This window comes from Vombatus ursinus, unplaced genomic scaffold, assembly GCF_900497805.2.
Source record: "Vombatus ursinus unplaced genomic scaffold, bare-nosed wombat genome assembly UNPS02014893.1, whole genome shotgun sequence".
Classification (NCBI taxonomy): Eukaryota; Metazoa; Chordata; class Mammalia; order Diprotodontia; family Vombatidae; genus Vombatus; species Vombatus ursinus.
This window is the reverse complement of record NW_020954671.1, coordinates 6,357,209-6,374,272: the sequence shown is the minus strand read 5'-3', so window position 1 is coordinate 6,374,272 and position 17,064 is coordinate 6,357,209. Positions and strand designations below refer to the sequence as shown.

General features: G+C 36.6%; 1 protein-coding gene across 1 annotated transcript in view; it reads right to left on the bottom strand.

Moving 5' to 3' along the window:
• Window positions 1-17,064, bottom strand: part of PRKCH (protein kinase C eta) — a 221,872-nt gene that overhangs the window by 69,276 nt on the left and 135,532 nt on the right. The gene's annotated exons all lie outside the window — the stretch shown is intronic.

Here is a 17,064-nt window from a genome sequence, read left to right as displayed (position 1 = left end):
CAAAACAACAACAAAAAAAAGCAGCCACAGTCCTTGTGACTTTGCGTTTCTTCTGATTCAGAAAGCACTTATTCTTCATTTCAAGGTATTAGCTTTTGGGCTAGTCTCAACTTGACTCTTTCTTTTAAGTTCTTAACTACATAATTAATTATTGAGGGTAAAGAAGAGAGGCTCTCCCTCATAACATCACAAATCCTAATATTGACTGGAAGGGATCTAATAGATGACTTAGTTAAACTCCCTTAGAGATGAAGAAACAGGTCTAGAGCTGAAGTGAGTTGCCTAATGTCAAAAGAGCTAGAATCTATACTCAGGTACTCACACTCCATTTGGGGCAGCTAGGCAGCATGGTGGATAAAGCGCCAGGCCTAGAATCAGGAAGACTCTTTTTCTTGAGTTTAAATCTGGCCTCACACATCTACGATATTTGTGACCCTAAGCAAGTCACTTAATCCTGTTTGCCTCAGTTTCCCCATCTGTAAAGTGAGCTGAAGAAGGAAATGGCAAACCACTTTGCCAAGCATTTTTGGCAAGAAAACCCCAAATGAGGTCATGAAGATTTGGACATGATTGAACAACAACCACAACTCACAGTCCAAATCCAGTGATCTATGACACACTGCTTTTTGTGTGGGTGTGCAAACACAGAAACAAACAAACTAAAAGCGCCTTGTTAAACTTCATGTTTGGTTCTCATTTGTTAAGCTTTGTGTTAAAAAAAAATAAAATGAAAAATATAGCTCAAAACAAAAACAAATAACAATTGCTAACATTTATATAGCATGTTTAAGTTCTCCCAAGACTTAACATACTTTGTTATCTTATTCAATTCTAATAACAACCCTGTAAAATAGGTGTTAATACTGCCTTCATTTTCTAGATGAAGAAACAGAACTTAAATAATCATGATGATAAAAGTAGGTAACATTTATATAGTGCTTACTCTAAGTGACTTGTCCAAGGTCACACAGTGATAAGAGTCTATTGTTCAGTTGTGTCCAACTCTTCACGACCCCATTTGGGGTTTTCTTGGCAAAGATACTGAGATGGTTTGCTATTTCCTTCTCCAGCTCATTTTACAGATGAGGAAATTGAGGCAAACAAGTTTAAGTGACTTGCCTAGGATCACAAAGATAGTAGGTATCTGAGGCCAAATTTGAACTCGGATCTTCCTGACTCCAGGCCTGGCATTCTATCCAGTGTGCCACTTAGTAAGAGTCTGAAGTAAGATTCAAACTCAAGTCTTCCTTGGTTCCAAATTCAGCAGTCTGCCAGCCAGATCACCTCATAGCTTAATTAAGGACAAGAGATGCAATAAGTCATGGCCACTACTTTGATGAAACTTTGTGGTAAAGTAATCTTTAATGTGTCTATGGGGGAGTGGGGAAGGAAACTAATAAAAATTAGATTTTATGTTTTTACACAGAATTTCTCATTTTTGCTGCTGACACTGAAGCTGAGACTCCATTAAAGGCCAGGAACTAGGCCTGTCATAATACACACTTCATGCTTTACATTGTGAATTTCCAAGGAGACCTTGGAAAAGACAGTGTCCCTTTTATTAAATGACAGTTGAACAGATAGAGCATTCATGCTCCGCTTAGTATGTCTGAATATTTGCAAGGGCTGAAACCTACAAAGATTTCTCAGACTCTTTTAGTCTCTATTTAGCTTCCTGGCATATGTGGCAAACCTCAGTTAATATTTCTCATGTTAATTTAAAAAACAAAAAACAAAAATTTTGAATTGCTCAACTAAATTCTTGAGAGGTGTGGGGAAGATGGAGAAAGAAACCAGAGCACAAATGCAAAATGTATGTCAACTCAACCTCTGGATTTGATTTGTCTCAACCTGTCTAAATTTGAATCACAAGACAAAACTTCCCTATGTCCATCTGGAAACATTACTCCCCTTACATCCCTGAAGGTACATTTTAAAGCAGTATTTCAGAGCCATTGAATTTGAGGTGTTTTTTTTTTATCACCACATATGCTTATCTATGCTTATCCTGTTGCCTAGTATTTTTTTCTCTTGCCAGAGTATAAAGGGTAAAGCCACTGATGTGTCAGACACATCAGTAAATCAACACTGCCATGGATGTGCATATTCTTAGGTTTTTAATATGAAAATATTCGAATTCTCAATTCAATTAAAAAATTATTAAATGCTTGCTGTACTTGGCAGCTAGGTGGCACAGTAGATAGAGTGCTGGGTCTGCAGTGACAAAGACCTGAGTTCAAATACTGCCTTGGACACTTGTCATCTACATGACCCTCAACAAGTCACTTAACCTCTTGTTGCTTCAGTTTCATTCTCAGGGTTGTTGCAAGGATAAAAAAGGTAATATCCGTTTTATTTATTTATTATTAGTTTTCAACATTCACTTCCACAAGATTTTGAGTTCCAAATTTTCTTCCCATACTTCCCCTCCCCCACCCAAAAATAGTACACAATTTGATATAGGCTCTACATATACATTCTTATTAAACCTATTTTCACATTAATCAAGTTGCAAAGAAGAATTAGAACCAATGGGAGAAACCACGAGAAAAGAAGAAACAAAAAAAAAAAAGAGAGAGAGAGCAAATAACATATTTTGATCTACATTCAGACTCTATAGTTCTTTTTCCTGGTTGTGAACAGCATTTTCCATCATGAGTCTTTTGGAGTTGTCTTAGATCCTTGCATTGCTGAGAAGAGCTAAGTCTACCAAAGTTGGTCATTGCACCATGTTGCTGTTACTGTGTACAGTGTTCTCCTGGTTCTGCTCACTTCACTCAGCATCAGATCATATAAGTCTTTCCAGATTTTTCTGAAGTCTGCCTGCTCATCATTTCTTTTTTTGTGAGCATTTTTAAAAATTTTTAATTAATTTATTTTGAATTATCAACAATCACTTCCATAAGCTTTTGAGTTTTAAATTTTTCTCCCTCTCCCTATCTCCCTCCTCAAGATGGCGTGCAATCTGATATAGGCTATATATATATATTCCTATTAAACTTATTTTCACATCAGTGATGTCATAGGTAAGAATTAGAACCAATAGGAGGAACCACCAGAAAGAGGAAACAAAACACAATGAAAGAAAAAAAAATAGCAAATAGTATGCTTGGATCTGCATCCAAACTCCATAGTTCTTTTGTTGAATGTGGATAGCATTTTCCATCATGAGGCCTTTGGAGATGTCTTAGATCCTTGTATTGCTAAGAAGGGTTAAGTCTATCAATATTAGTCATTGCACAATGTGGCTGTTACTGTGTACAACGTTCTCCTGGTCCTGCTCATTTCACTCTTGTTCATCTTTTCTTATAGCATAATAATATTCCATTACATTCATATACCATAACTTGTTCAGCCATTTCCCAACTGATGGGCTTCTCCTCAATTTCCAATTCTTTGCCACCACAAAAAGAACTGCTATAAAGTAATATTTGTAAAGTGCTTAGCACAGTACCTGGTATATAGTATGTATTTAGTAAATGCTTATTCCTATCTTATCCTATTCTACTATGTCCATCACTGTGTGAAGATTTCCAAGAGGACACTGATCAAAGTAACCAGAATAGGCAGGCATGGAGGGATCATGATGTTCTATCAGTGGAGGGTGTACCCATATTCATGAGATCAGAGGTCTGTGAAGCATAGCGTGCTAAGCTGGGGAAGATAAAAAATTCTATACAAAACTCCCTGGATTAATCTGAAAGGGCAAGTTTCAGGAAATGCTTTTCTAATATCTCCTTCCCCTCAATCCCTAGCACAGTGTCTTAAATACTATACACACTCAACAAATGTCTTTTGAAAAAATAAGCTACATAAACTTGAAAGAAGAGGGTGGTTATCATTTTGGTTAACAGTGACTGAATAGAACAATCTATGGAACCATGCTATCTCATTCCTACACACCCAATAATTCATTGTGAATCTACTTTAAGTTCAGAATAAAAAAAAAATTCAACTTTACTCACATGGTTGTCATATATTTAAATAAAAAGACTAAAATTCTGTGTGTATATGTGTGTTTAAATGATGAATTAAGATATGGAAATATCATTGAACTGGAAGTCAGAAGAACTAGGTTCTAGATCTGGCTCTGCCACTATTAGCTTTATGGCCTCAGTCTCTCCATCTGTCAAATAGGAGAGTTGTATTAGAAAATTTCTAGTATATCATCTAGTAACTAGATGATCTCTAAGGTCCTTTCCAGTTCTAGATCCATCAGGTCTATTTGTTCTAGAGGGTACCAAATTTGAAAAGGAGTACTTGAAGATAATTGCACGAACTAAAGAAAAGCCCTTTTATGAAATGCGATCTTTAAAGATTTTACAAAGTGGCACACCATCTATTGATATTGCTAGATCCTTCTCTGTTCAACCTCACATGGGCCTCCAGAATCAGGACTGGGCTCATCCATAAGTGGAATTTATTTAAAACTGTCTTCATGGTGAAATCGGAGAATGGCAGAGAAAAGCACCAGGTGAAGGATGTCTCTGCCTCGTGGTTCTGCAACAACGTCTGAAATTCCTTTATCACTCACTAAGACTGCAAATAAGATGTAAATGTAATCCAGGAAAGAAAATGCTTTAAACTATAATGAGTGTTTGCTACATTAACTGAAGTTAATATATGAATATATCTCTTTATTTAGCCAATCATGTGTTGAAACCCTAAGGAAGGAGTTCTCTTAACCTGGGTCTATGGAATCCTAGATAGATTTCAGGGGGTCTGCAAACTTGGGTGGGAAAAAAATTACATTTTTATTTTCACTTATCTTTGGTTTCCTTTTTGATCCTATGTATTTTATTTCATGCATTTAAAAACATTATTCTGAGAAATGGATCTATAGGATTCAGACTGCCAAAAAGGTCCATGATAAAAAAATGGTTAAGAGCCCCTGCCCCAAGAGTACCAGGTAAATTTTAATGAGTCAGGAAAAGTGTGAAACTCAGAGTGTAAAGGAAAAGGAGGGAGGGAAGAGAACAATCATTTATTAAGTACGTACTAGGTGCTGGCCACTGTGCTAAGTATTTTATGAATAGTATCTCCTTTGATAAGGTGAAGGGGAAACTATAAGGAAGGTGATGAAGTTATCAAAAGAGTACAAATTTTGTCAATTTCACACATGCCTGGGGTCTGTGATGAATATTGGCATTGCCCCTCCCCTTACTTGCTGCTTACAGGAAAAGCAGAGTATCCGGATGTAGGGGAAGTGGGTGAGACATTCAGAATGCCAGATATGAATCACATTTACGTCTTTCTGCTGCCATGGCACCTTGCCAAAGGGATGAATGGCCTTCTAAAGTGAAACAATTCACTTTCCAATCTTGCTTAATTTTCAGTAGATCTTGAAATCAGAAAACAATTATATTGTTTAGCATTTAAATTAGTAAGTTCTATAGTGACAAGACCTGCTCAAAGTTCATGTTTCTTGCTTGTAGAACACATTAAATATAAAAAAAGTATATATGTGTGTATACACATTTTCTTTTTAAGTCCACACTACATATCAAAAGGACAATTATAGGGATAGTCTACATCCAATTTCTCTGGCAATTATTTTCATCATGTGATTAAAGGTCCAGATTTAGCTATAAAACATAACTGAAAAATAGAATCCCAAGACAACAGCAAAGCAATTCAAGTGGATGATGGCATCTGAGGCTAATTTACAGCTTTTTGTTTGTTGATTTCTAATGCATGTATAATATCAATAGAAACTGTTGGAGTGCTCCAGGTTGTAAATCATCACTTCTCTGGTGTAATGTAATATGTTTACATTATTGAGATGCAATGTGAAATAACTATGCCTAAGTGACTTCTAAGATTTAAAGTATCTTTTTAATCACCTCAATTAAAATTTGTTGTTGTCATTGTTCAGTTGTTTCAGCTATGTCTGACTCTTCATGACCCCATTTGGGATTTTCTTGGCAAAGATATTGGGGTGGTTTGCCATTTTCTTCTCCAGTTCATTTTACAGATGAGGAAACTGAGGCAAACAGAGTTAAGTGACTTTCCAGGGGTCATAGAGCTAATAAGTGTCTGAGGCCAGATTTGAACTCAGGTCTTTCCGACTCCAGGTTCAACACTTTCTCCACTGAGTCATCTAGCTGCCCCTTAATGTGTACATACTGTTCTCCAACGGAATGCTCCCTGAGGGAAGGGGCTATTTATTTTTTATCTCTGTGTTCCAGGTACATAGTGGCGCCTGGCATAAAGTTGGTGTTTGATAAATGCTTGCTGATAGACTAAGTGATCCTTTTAGGTGCCAAATATGAACATAGTACAGAACTGGAGTTTCTTACTCAAATGCTCTGTTAGAACTTAGGGATTTTATGGATCTTTGTAACTGGTTTACATCTTTCTAAAAATTTTATCCACCTTTTCCCTTTTCAATAAAATTGACCCATTTATTTCTTCTACTCTTGTTATCAGTCATAAAAGTCTTAAAAGCATCAATTAAAAAGTCATAAAAAGAGTTCTTTTCTCAACATGGCAGATACTTGAGGAATTTACCTTTCCTCAGATAACCTCCCCATAGCAGAAATCACCTTATTAATGTCAAAATTGCTTATTCAGTCAAAGATGCAGAGAATAACAAAACAGCTACACATGTGAAATGACACAAGATTTGGGAAATGAAGGCAACTATATAGGTATCAAAATTTTGACATTCCCTTGAAAATGCTTCTATTATCAGCTGTTTTCTTGTGCTTCTAGTTATTTCCAGCTATATTTTTATGTTCTTGCTTCCACATATACAGTCCTGTTCATTTATTCAGCAAATACTTACTGGATATCCACTGTGTGTAAGACATGCATGTAAGGGTATGAGAGATACAGAATCATAGAAAACATCGTTCCTAACCTCAAGATATTTATAATCTAGTAGGCGGGATAATGAGACAACCAAACAAATGCAGAATGGAATAAGTATCATAATAGAGCCAAGAGCTTTGAGAGTTCAGAGGAGGAAGGTATTCCTTGGGAGTCAGAGGAATCAGCAAACATTTATTGGCAGGTGCCAAGGGAGATGGACATTGAAGAATAAGCAGTATTTTGAGAGGCAAAAATGGGAGAAGAAGGACATTTTATGGAGTAAGCTATTAGTAGACATGGGGCAGCTGGTGCAATGGATAGAATGTCAGGCCTGGAGTCAGGAAGACTCATCTTAGTGAGTTCAAATCCAACCTCGGACACTTCCTAGTTGTGTGACCCTGGGCAAGTCACTTAACCCTGTTTGCCTCAGTTTCCTCATCTGTAAAATAATCTGAAGAAGGAAATGGCAAACCACTCTAGTATCTTTGCCAAGAAAACCCCAAATAGGGTCACTAAGAGTTGGACACTATTAAAAAATGACTCAACAACAACAAAATGAATACACATGAAAAGAGCAAAATGCATTATGTGTTGGAGGGGTGAGGATGGAAATAAGCCCTGTAATGAATTGGTCTGGGCCACAGAATATAAAAAGTAAGATGGGGGAAAGGGTGAAAAAATAGGGATCAGACTGTGGAGGGCCCTGAATGTCATATGTATTCTGAAGGCAAGGAAAAGACAATGAAGACTTTTGAAGAAGGGAGGAATCAATATGGTTCAAGCTGAGCTTTAGGAGGGTTACTCTGGCAGGAATGTGAGATGAATCAGAAGAAGAAAAGAGAATGGTTAGGGATAAATTGCAAGATCTCATAAGGCTCTGAAAGTGGGCAGAAATGTGACAAAAGGAGGAAAATCTACAAACTAGAGTGGAATTTTGATTCCTGGCAAAAATTCTAGAATGTCATTAAAGGGACAATGGATTTGTGTGCATTTTGAGAGGTAAATGGAAATCACTGAGTCAGCACGGTTTCATTAACAGCAGGTCATGCCAGACTAACCTCAGTCTTTCAAAGAGCTACCAGACTGGTAAATCAAGAAAACTGAGTAAACAGTATACCTAGATTTCAGCAAATCTATGCCATAATTTATTCAGTCATTTTCCAACTGTTGGACGTTTAGGCTGTTCCCAATTGTTTGCTATTCCTAATGGAGCGGCTGACTGTCTCATAGAACAATTTCATAAGTTTTAAATTGTTAAATGTTTGAGTAGCAGGTAGGTAACAGCCATATTTGATATATGTCTAATCTCAAGACTGTGCTAAAGAATATAAAAATTTGATTAAAAGAGAACAGCTGAAGTATAGTCAGAAATGAGGAAATTCAAATTAATTTAGGAGGTGTTTTTCATAAGCAAAATCTCCATTCTCAATAGTAAAGAAAGATTAACTGAAGATTAAGTTTTTGCTTTAGCATAAACTAATAGCATGTGTGTAAAATCATATATGTTTAAGTGACAGTGATATTTCTCTTTTTCTGCTCTCCATCCCTGTTTTTAAACAAGTGACTAAACTTTAGTGAAAGCATAATGTCCAAAACATAGTATATCTGTATTTCACATTATAAGGATCTCTAGTCAATGAGGCAAACAAGTGCAGTGTTGACTATGTATTTCTCATTTGCGTAACAGAGATGGTAATATTTTTATTCCTTCAAGGCATTTAAGTAAATACTGCCTCCAAAGTTATATGTGTGCACATGAAACCCTACCAACAATCAAACTATAACTCTTCTATGACTTACTAATTACCAAATTCAGACAGTCCTCATCCTTTCTTGAATTCTTTGAAGTTTTTGGGGTTGTTGCTTTGTTTTATTTCTGGACTACACTTGTTATTTCATTAGCATGCAGAACGACTGGTAAGGAAATAGCCTTTGCCCGAGCAGATCAGCACCTGCTCAGTTACTTAACAGTTTTAGATTTGAGATTCTTCACTTTTTTATGTCATAATCTTCAGGGAGTCTGGTGAAGCCCATGGACCCATTCTCAAAGGAAAGTTTCTATTTGCATAAAATAAAATACACAGAATTACAAAGGAAATCAATTACACTGACGTAGAATTAGCAAAAAAAAATTTTTAAGTTCATGAACTTTAAAAAGGTTAAGAAAGGTTAAAAAAAGAAGGTTAAGAACCCCTGTTAGAGAGTTTCCTAGAACACAGAGTTTTAGTAACATGTCCAATGCCACATAATCCATAATTAATAAGTGCTCCAGTAAAGGTAATTAGGTGGCACAGTGGATAGAGCACCAGGCCTGCAGTCAGGAAGACCTGAGTTCAAATCCAGCCTCAGATACTTATTGCCTGTGTGACCCTGGGCAAGTCACTTAACCCTGTTTGCTTTAGTTTCCTCACCTGTAAAATGAGCTGGAGGAGGAAATAGCAAACCACTACAGTATCTTTGCCAAGAAAATCCCAAATAGGGTTACAAAGAATTGGACACGACCGAACAACAACAAAGGACTTTTTGGACGCTCTGTACATTTCACATTTACTGACATGTAATTGTTTCCCTACATATAGAAAAATGTAAGCTCTTTAAGAACACTTTCATTTTTTCTTTTCATCTGAAGTACTTAGCAGAGTGCCTGGAACATAGGGTTGAATTGAATTTCAGATCTCATGGTCTGTCACTTTGATGATTCATGAACCACCATTTCAGAATCCTGCATCCCCTAGATGTTTTGTTATTTCAGATTTGATAATATTTAACCTAGAGTAACCCCCTCTATCTAATTAATCTGGTGCTGTGCCTGGACTGCTGAGCTTTGCTGCAGAAGAATCATGGAATTGTGCTGATTTCAGCCACTATAAAGTCAGGGTGCATATTTTCAGCTGGGCCCTACTCCTGCTTGGTAATCCTACTATCCTATAGTTGCCAATTTTTATTCTCCCATTCTTCATAAGCACTGTTTCAAACTTTCTCCTCTTTTCAAGCACCACCTGTATTTAGTCCCAACATTTGTAACAGATAACTTAACCTTTTGCTGTATTGAGAAAACTAAGGCCATCCTGCCTCTTTAAAAATTTTCAGTATTAACCATTCTTTTCTTTTTTTCCCATCCAGTCTCAAGGAAAGAATTGACCTACCCCTTTTCAGGGTTAATACTTTAATTCATGTCCACAATCCCATTTTCTCCCACCTCAGGTTCTCCCACTATCCATCCCCCTACTCCCAAATGTATCTTCCTTCTCACTATCTTTACTAGCTCGTTCCCATTTACCTACAAATACAGGTAGGTTGGCGCTGGAGCCAGTTATAACTAGCTCAGGAGAGTCAACTGTTAAATTTTCATTGTAAGCATTTACACTTTGGAAATTGGCAAAGGCTTCCAATTAGGGCCTGACTTATTGTTTTGTTAATTGTCTCTAGGCTTAAGAAAGTGGTGGAAGAAATGTTAATGATGTACATTAAACTTAAAAGTGTGCCACGTCTATTTTTCTCCAGAGAGACAGTTGTTAAATCTTTACTAGCACATGCCTACCTTCAAGTCTTCTCCATCTTAACAAATCCTTCCCTCAATCAATCTCTTCTCTTTTAGCTACCATCTTCCATGTTACCACCAGACTTCTTGCACAATTAATTCATTCCCTAAGATTATATTAAATATCTACTACATATAAGTCATTGTAAAAGGTGCTGGAGACACAAATACAAAAGTGAACAGTCTTTGCCCTCAAGAAGTTTACACTGTATTAGGAGGAAACAGTGTATAGATACCTGCATGTTGTGTCCCCCTTGCAGAATGCCATCTTCCAGGCATTTTCCCCAGTTCTGCCTGCTGGGATATGATGATCCTTCAAATGCTTGAAAGAACTATCATTTCTTCTAGAAGTCTTCTCTATATTCCCAGTATCTTCAGTTCCTAGCACCCTCAATGACATGGTTTCCAGTCTCCCAATTCAGTTACCCTATTCAAGATGGACTCTAACTTGTCAAATTATAACATAGTACAGAAGATTTTATGAAACCAACACTGGTTGAGGAGTTTGGAAAACTGACTTCAATTAATTAGTTGTATGATCACACTTTGTGTCTCATTTTCCTCCTCATCTATAAAGTAAGGGTGTTGGACTAAAATCTCATCACAAGATGATTCTTTCATCTATAAAACTTTATAAAACATGGTATTTCTTCCATCTCTTAAACTCTAGAAGCTTATGCCTTTAGATACAGTCTTTGTGAGAAATACAAAAATCCTATATATACAAACTCCCAGACTTATAAAGCATAATTTGGGAGATGATTATAATTTTTGCATTATAAAATATTCTAGCTTATAAAAGGATAACTTTAAATAGCAAAGATTTAAGGTCAAAGTTGAAATCTGATTTACACATAACACATAAAGCAAAGCACAGACATAAAAACAAAATTTGTCCTAGCAATTATGAATATAAAATCCAAGGCCTGGCATTCAAGGCCTTCTACAATGTTTCTAATCTAAGATTTTAACATTATTTTCCACTATTCCTCTTGTATGCTATTTTCTAGTTAAATTGGACTGCTTGTCATACCCCACAAACAGCTGATGTTTTCTCATCTTCTCACCTTTGCTTGGAATAAATATCTTGTTGGAACCCTAGCCTTCTTTATGACCCAGCTAAAATGATCTCCTCTATACTCACTCTAGCTAAAAATCTGACCTTATAATATTTTGTACTTCTCGCATGCACCTATTTGAAGAATGCTTTTTGGTGCACATACCTCACAGTTCTTCATTAAACTATTAAACTCTTTGAAGTTGAAGTCTTTGTCTTATTTGTCTTCTATTTTCTCCAGTCTTTAGTGCAATGTACATAGATACTTCACAACTGTCAAATGAATATTAAATTATTGATGAGCAAGGCCACCAATCCAAATAGTAAATAAGTGAAAAATTTTGAGTCGTAGATACAATCTCAAGCTCTAAGAAACTGCTAAACCTCTAGAAAAAGGCAGAAGAAAATTTCCTATACATACATGCCCCTGTGGGCAATTCACACATTAACTGACAATATGAAACAATACAGAAAATGCTATTTTTTTTTACCAGAATTCGGATGTTTCCACATTAGTAAATAAATGCCAAGTTGGTAAACTTCAGCTTAATCCTTCTAGTTATGACTTTCTAAGATTATTTTTTGAATTGTTTACTGAATATTTCTCTTACCAGGAAATTAATCTAGTTCTTTCCTTTTACATGATGAGTAATACAATCTTTTCCATTTACATTAGAGGTGTAAAGGAGAAACTAAGAAACTTTTCTTTAGAAAAGTAACAAGTAATTTGGTATATAAATACCGGAAAAATATACCAGGAACTCTAAACTTAATTTTTCAATCAATACTCTCATTCTGTGTTTTCTATGTATCATCTGAACGTTTGGAAAATGGGGAAGTAACAGCAAACAGTAGGTATTTTAGTGTTTTCAATAAAAAATGGGAATGCAGCCTTTTTTTCTGCAAGGGGGCTGATTGGTAGTGTAGTTTTTTCCCAGCTGGAAGAAGGAACCAAAGGATCATGGGAGGCAGAAGCTGGAAGCTGTTTGGTCCTGATAAGCCCAGGAAGCTTTTGAGCTCCATTTTCTGAAGGTCTTCCACTTCCCACAAGCTTTCAGTTCCTGCTTCCAGCTGGGAAAACTACACTTCCCATCATCCTCCTTGTTGACAAAAGGCTGCAAGAAACAGCTAACAAACTGAACTCTGCATAAGGCATGAAGGGTTCAAAATTATGTGATAAATGAAGCACCCTATACTCACAGACAGGAGGCTATGATGGAAACGAGAGTATAAGAATAGTTAGTGTAGGACTGAACAAAATGAACAAATATGAATATTTCCCTTCACCTCATATTTGCTCCTTTTAATGTAGAAACAAGATCAGATCTGAAACTGGAAGTAAGCAAATACCTTGGACACAATATAGAAAAACTTTATAAAGTATTATTTTTTGGTAGAGTATGTGTTTTCTTAAATGCCAGGAAATTCTGCTCTACATGGCATGTAGACATTTATTATGTGACAAATTGAGTTGTGTTACCATGAAAATTCAAAGGCTTTGAGGGACTCTAGGGACATAACTATGAAACAGAGACAGAGAAAGAGAGATAAGAGAAAGACAGAATAACAAAGAGTGAGGCGGGGAGAGAGGAGGAGGACGAAAAAGAGAGGAAGAAAGATGGGAGAAGAAAGAGGGGAGGGAAGAGGAGAAAGAGGGGGTAGGTGGTGAGAAAGAAGGGAAAGAGAAGAGGGAGAAGAGAAATGAGAAGAGAGAGGAGGGGAGAAACTAGGCTTTTCACACCTTGTCTAAAGCATTTGTCCCACCTCTGCATACTGTGGTGGGGTAAATACAGAAAATCATTGTTTGGCCCAAAGGATCCTCTGATTGAAATAAATCTGTATAAATGAATCAATAAGCATTTTTTTCAGGTTCATACTATGAGCTAGGCAGTGTGCTGCATTCTGGGAATACAAAGACAAAAATAAAATAATTCCTACCCTCAAAGAACTTACATCCTACTCTATCAACTTATTTAATCTGTTAATGTATAGGACACATAAGTCTGTCTTAAATGTTTTAAATACAATGCATTAAATTATTAAATTAAATAAATGCATTAAAGAACTTGAGGCTATTAAAAAAGTCATTTTTTTCCCTTTGTTTTCCTTATTTTCTCATCAGGTGGAAAAAAGAGTTGGCATTACGTGGAAATCTTTTATGTGTCAACATTTAGATTCCCAGTCAATCAACAAACTGAGAATAGAGAAATAGATAATTTTTTCCCCTTTTTTTAGAAATATAACCTCACTGACTGTTTATTTCTTTTTTTTATTTTTTAAAAAAAAATTTTTTTTTAGTGAGGCAATCAGGGTTAAGTGACTTGCCCAAGGTCACACAGCTAGTACGTGTCCAGTGTTTGGTCTGAGGCCGGATTTGAACTCAAGTCCTCCTGACTTCAGGGCCGGTGCTCTATCCACTGTGCCACCTAGCTGCCCCAACTGTTCATTTCTAATCCGTATTAGGTTTTTCTCCTGGCTGTGGCCACACTCCATTCCATCTGGGATGCAACGTAATGCAGACAAAAGAAAGATTGCTGGATTTTGAGTCACAGGACCCAAGTTCGAGAAATGACTCTGTGTAATGGACAAGTCACTTAATCTCCAATTTCTCATTAGTTAAAAGAGGATAATAATGCTTATACTACTACCTTCCTAGCGAATGGTGAGAATCCAATGAGATAATGCAAGCCACCTTGTAACCACACAGCACTGCAGAAGGTAACAACAATATACAATCTCTCTCTTTCATAAAACATAGGCACCAGGTTTTTGTTAATCCACTGAATCTAAGACAACACTTATGAGACTCACAATCCTCTCAAACATGTGATCATCAGACATAGAATGAATCAGTATCACAGGAAGCCAAAAGTATTCCCATCTAAGGGAATAGTCAGTTTTATTTACTGGTTGACAGTAATTTTTAGTAATTTTTTCCTGGGGCAGCTAGATAGCACAGTGGCTAGAATGTTGGACTTGGAGTCAGGAAGACTCATCTTCCTGAGCTCAAATTGGCCTCAGACACTTACTAGCTATGTGACCTTGGGCAAGTCACTTAACCTTGTTTGCCTCAGTTTTCTCATCTCTAAAATGAGCTGGAGAAGGAAATGGCAAAGTACTGCAGTATCTTTGCCAAGAAAACCCCAAATGGGGTCATAGTCAAACATGACTGAAAAAGTGACTAACAACATTTTCAGTGGTTTCTACTTTAGACCTTGTTAGGGAAAAAAAAAATCACCTAACCCAACTTTATTTGTGTAGGCCTGAGACATCTTCTGTAACATTAAATATACTTCTAATAAGTAATCAATACCTAAGATAAATTACTTCTTCCCTCAGCAAAGTATTTTAAATGTAAGCCACCAAAGTGACCAGTTCCAGAGGATTGGCTTTCATAGTTCTTAACCTCAGGGGTCTTCTCTGCTACCATACATGGAAATTTAACTTAACTACCTTTATAGGCAGCTATGTGGTAAACTGATAAAGTAAGTGCTACACTTGGAGAGAGAAATACCTAAATGTAAATCTTGCTGTAGACATTTACTAGTTATATGACAGTGGGAAGGTCACATAACCTCTCAGCCTCAGTTTTCCTATCTGTAAAATGGGGATAATAATAGCACCTACCTCTCAGGGTTCTTGTGAGAATAAAGTGAGATAATATTTATAAAATGCTCTATAAACCTTAAGGTACTATATAAATGCTAGATAATATTATTATTACAGAAAACAATAAATAAATGTGTTCTAAATCACCAGTTCTAGTTTTGATTATGCAAGGACTCAAGTGAAATGATGGTTACTTTTCAGAAAAGAACAAAGATATATTAAAATTAAAACAAGACTTTAGAATACTTGAGTTGATGTAGTTTCATTAGAAGTATAATTTTGGCACAAATTAGAAGGTGTGTCTTCTCTAAATTCCAAACCACATACATCAAGTATTTTGGTTAAGACATTTTTTAGTGGTGTCAATTCTCCATGACCACATTTTGGTGTTTCCTTGGCAAACATATTGGAGTGGCTTGCCATTTCCTTCTCCAGCTCATTTTATAGATGAGGAAACTGAAGCAAAGAGGGTTAAGTAACTTGTCCAGGGTCACACAGCTAGTAAGTGTCTGAGGCCAGATTTGAGCTCAGGAAGGTAAGTCTTCCTGACTCCAGGCTCTGAGCTGTATTCACTGTGCCACCTAGTTGCCCCAATGTCAAATATACTTACCCTCAAAGAGCTTAAAATCTAATAGGGGATATATACACAAATGATGACAGAACAAGTCAGAATGTAATAAGTATATATAAGAGCACATAGAAAAATCAAGCAGAATAAACCTTACATAGAAGAAGAGATTACCTCTAGCTGGGGTGGGGTGGCAGTGGGGGTGAAATCAGGGAAGGTTTCATGGTGAAGGTGGTAGCTAAGCCAAGACTGTAGGAAAAGTCAGAATTTCAAGAGGCACCTGTGGAGAGGAAGTCCATTCTGGCCGTGGGAGTTGGTAAGTTCACTGTTCTACAGTTGTCCTATCATTAAAATGAGAATAAGTTCCTGATCTTCCAATGGTGTACCTACTCTAAATTTCTTTTACAACACAAATCTCTATCTGCTTAGGCTACAACAGAACTTCCCCCATTAGGCAAATCAACCAGTTCTTAACACAGTACTTTGTACTTAGAAGGCACTTATCAAATAGTTGTTAATGATTCATTCAAACTTTGAAAATAGGTAGGAAGGCTTTTTTTTTTTAGGCAATTGGGGTTAAGTGACTTGCCCAGGGTCACACAGCTAGTAAGTGTCAAATGTTTGGTCTGAGGCCGGATTTGAACTCAGGTCCTCCTGACTTCAGGGCCGGTGCTCCATCCACTGTGCCACCTAGCTGCTCTGCTTTTTTTTTTTTTTAAATGTAAATAGAGGACACTAGATTAATGGTAGATTGAAGAACAGGGCATTGTAGGCTCAGGATCCACCAACACTAAATCCCATTCCCTGGCAATATCAGCACATTTTTCTAGTTTCCTAGTTCTTAGTTGCTAGATGGAGTGGTGGAAGAAGACAGGGAAAGAGCCAGAGACAGTATATGATCAAGAGCCAGAAGAGACAATAGAGCTCATCACTAAGCGATCTGCTAAGTTTACACAGGCAGTCAGTGTCAAAGTCAGTATGTGAACCCAGATCTTCAAACTTAATGTTCATCACATGTGGCCTAGGAGCCATTTGATAACTACCCTTCCATGCTATGGGCTTAGTGAGGGAAACATCTAGCTGTCTTTTCAGGGTCAATGTTCCCCTCTACTGGGGTGAATAATTAGGAGCTAGTTAGAAAGATTTAAACTATTCTGTGTGCCTACTATTATTTGTTGAGATTTGTTGTCTTTTATGTTTCTTTGCCTTAAACTTAGGGAAGCAGCCTGATGTAGGAAAAAAAGCATAGGTTATCTAGATTCAAGACCTGGACCCACCATTTTTAAATGGAAGCAATGATACTTGTGTTACATACTTCATAAGACTGTGAGCAAAGAACTTTATAAAATGGAAAGTTTGTGCCATATATGTGTGTGTATACAAATACATACATACACATCTATATAGTCTAAATGAGCTATTATTATATTTCAGTTTTCCTTTTTATTATTCATCCTTTGTATTTTTTTTATTAAA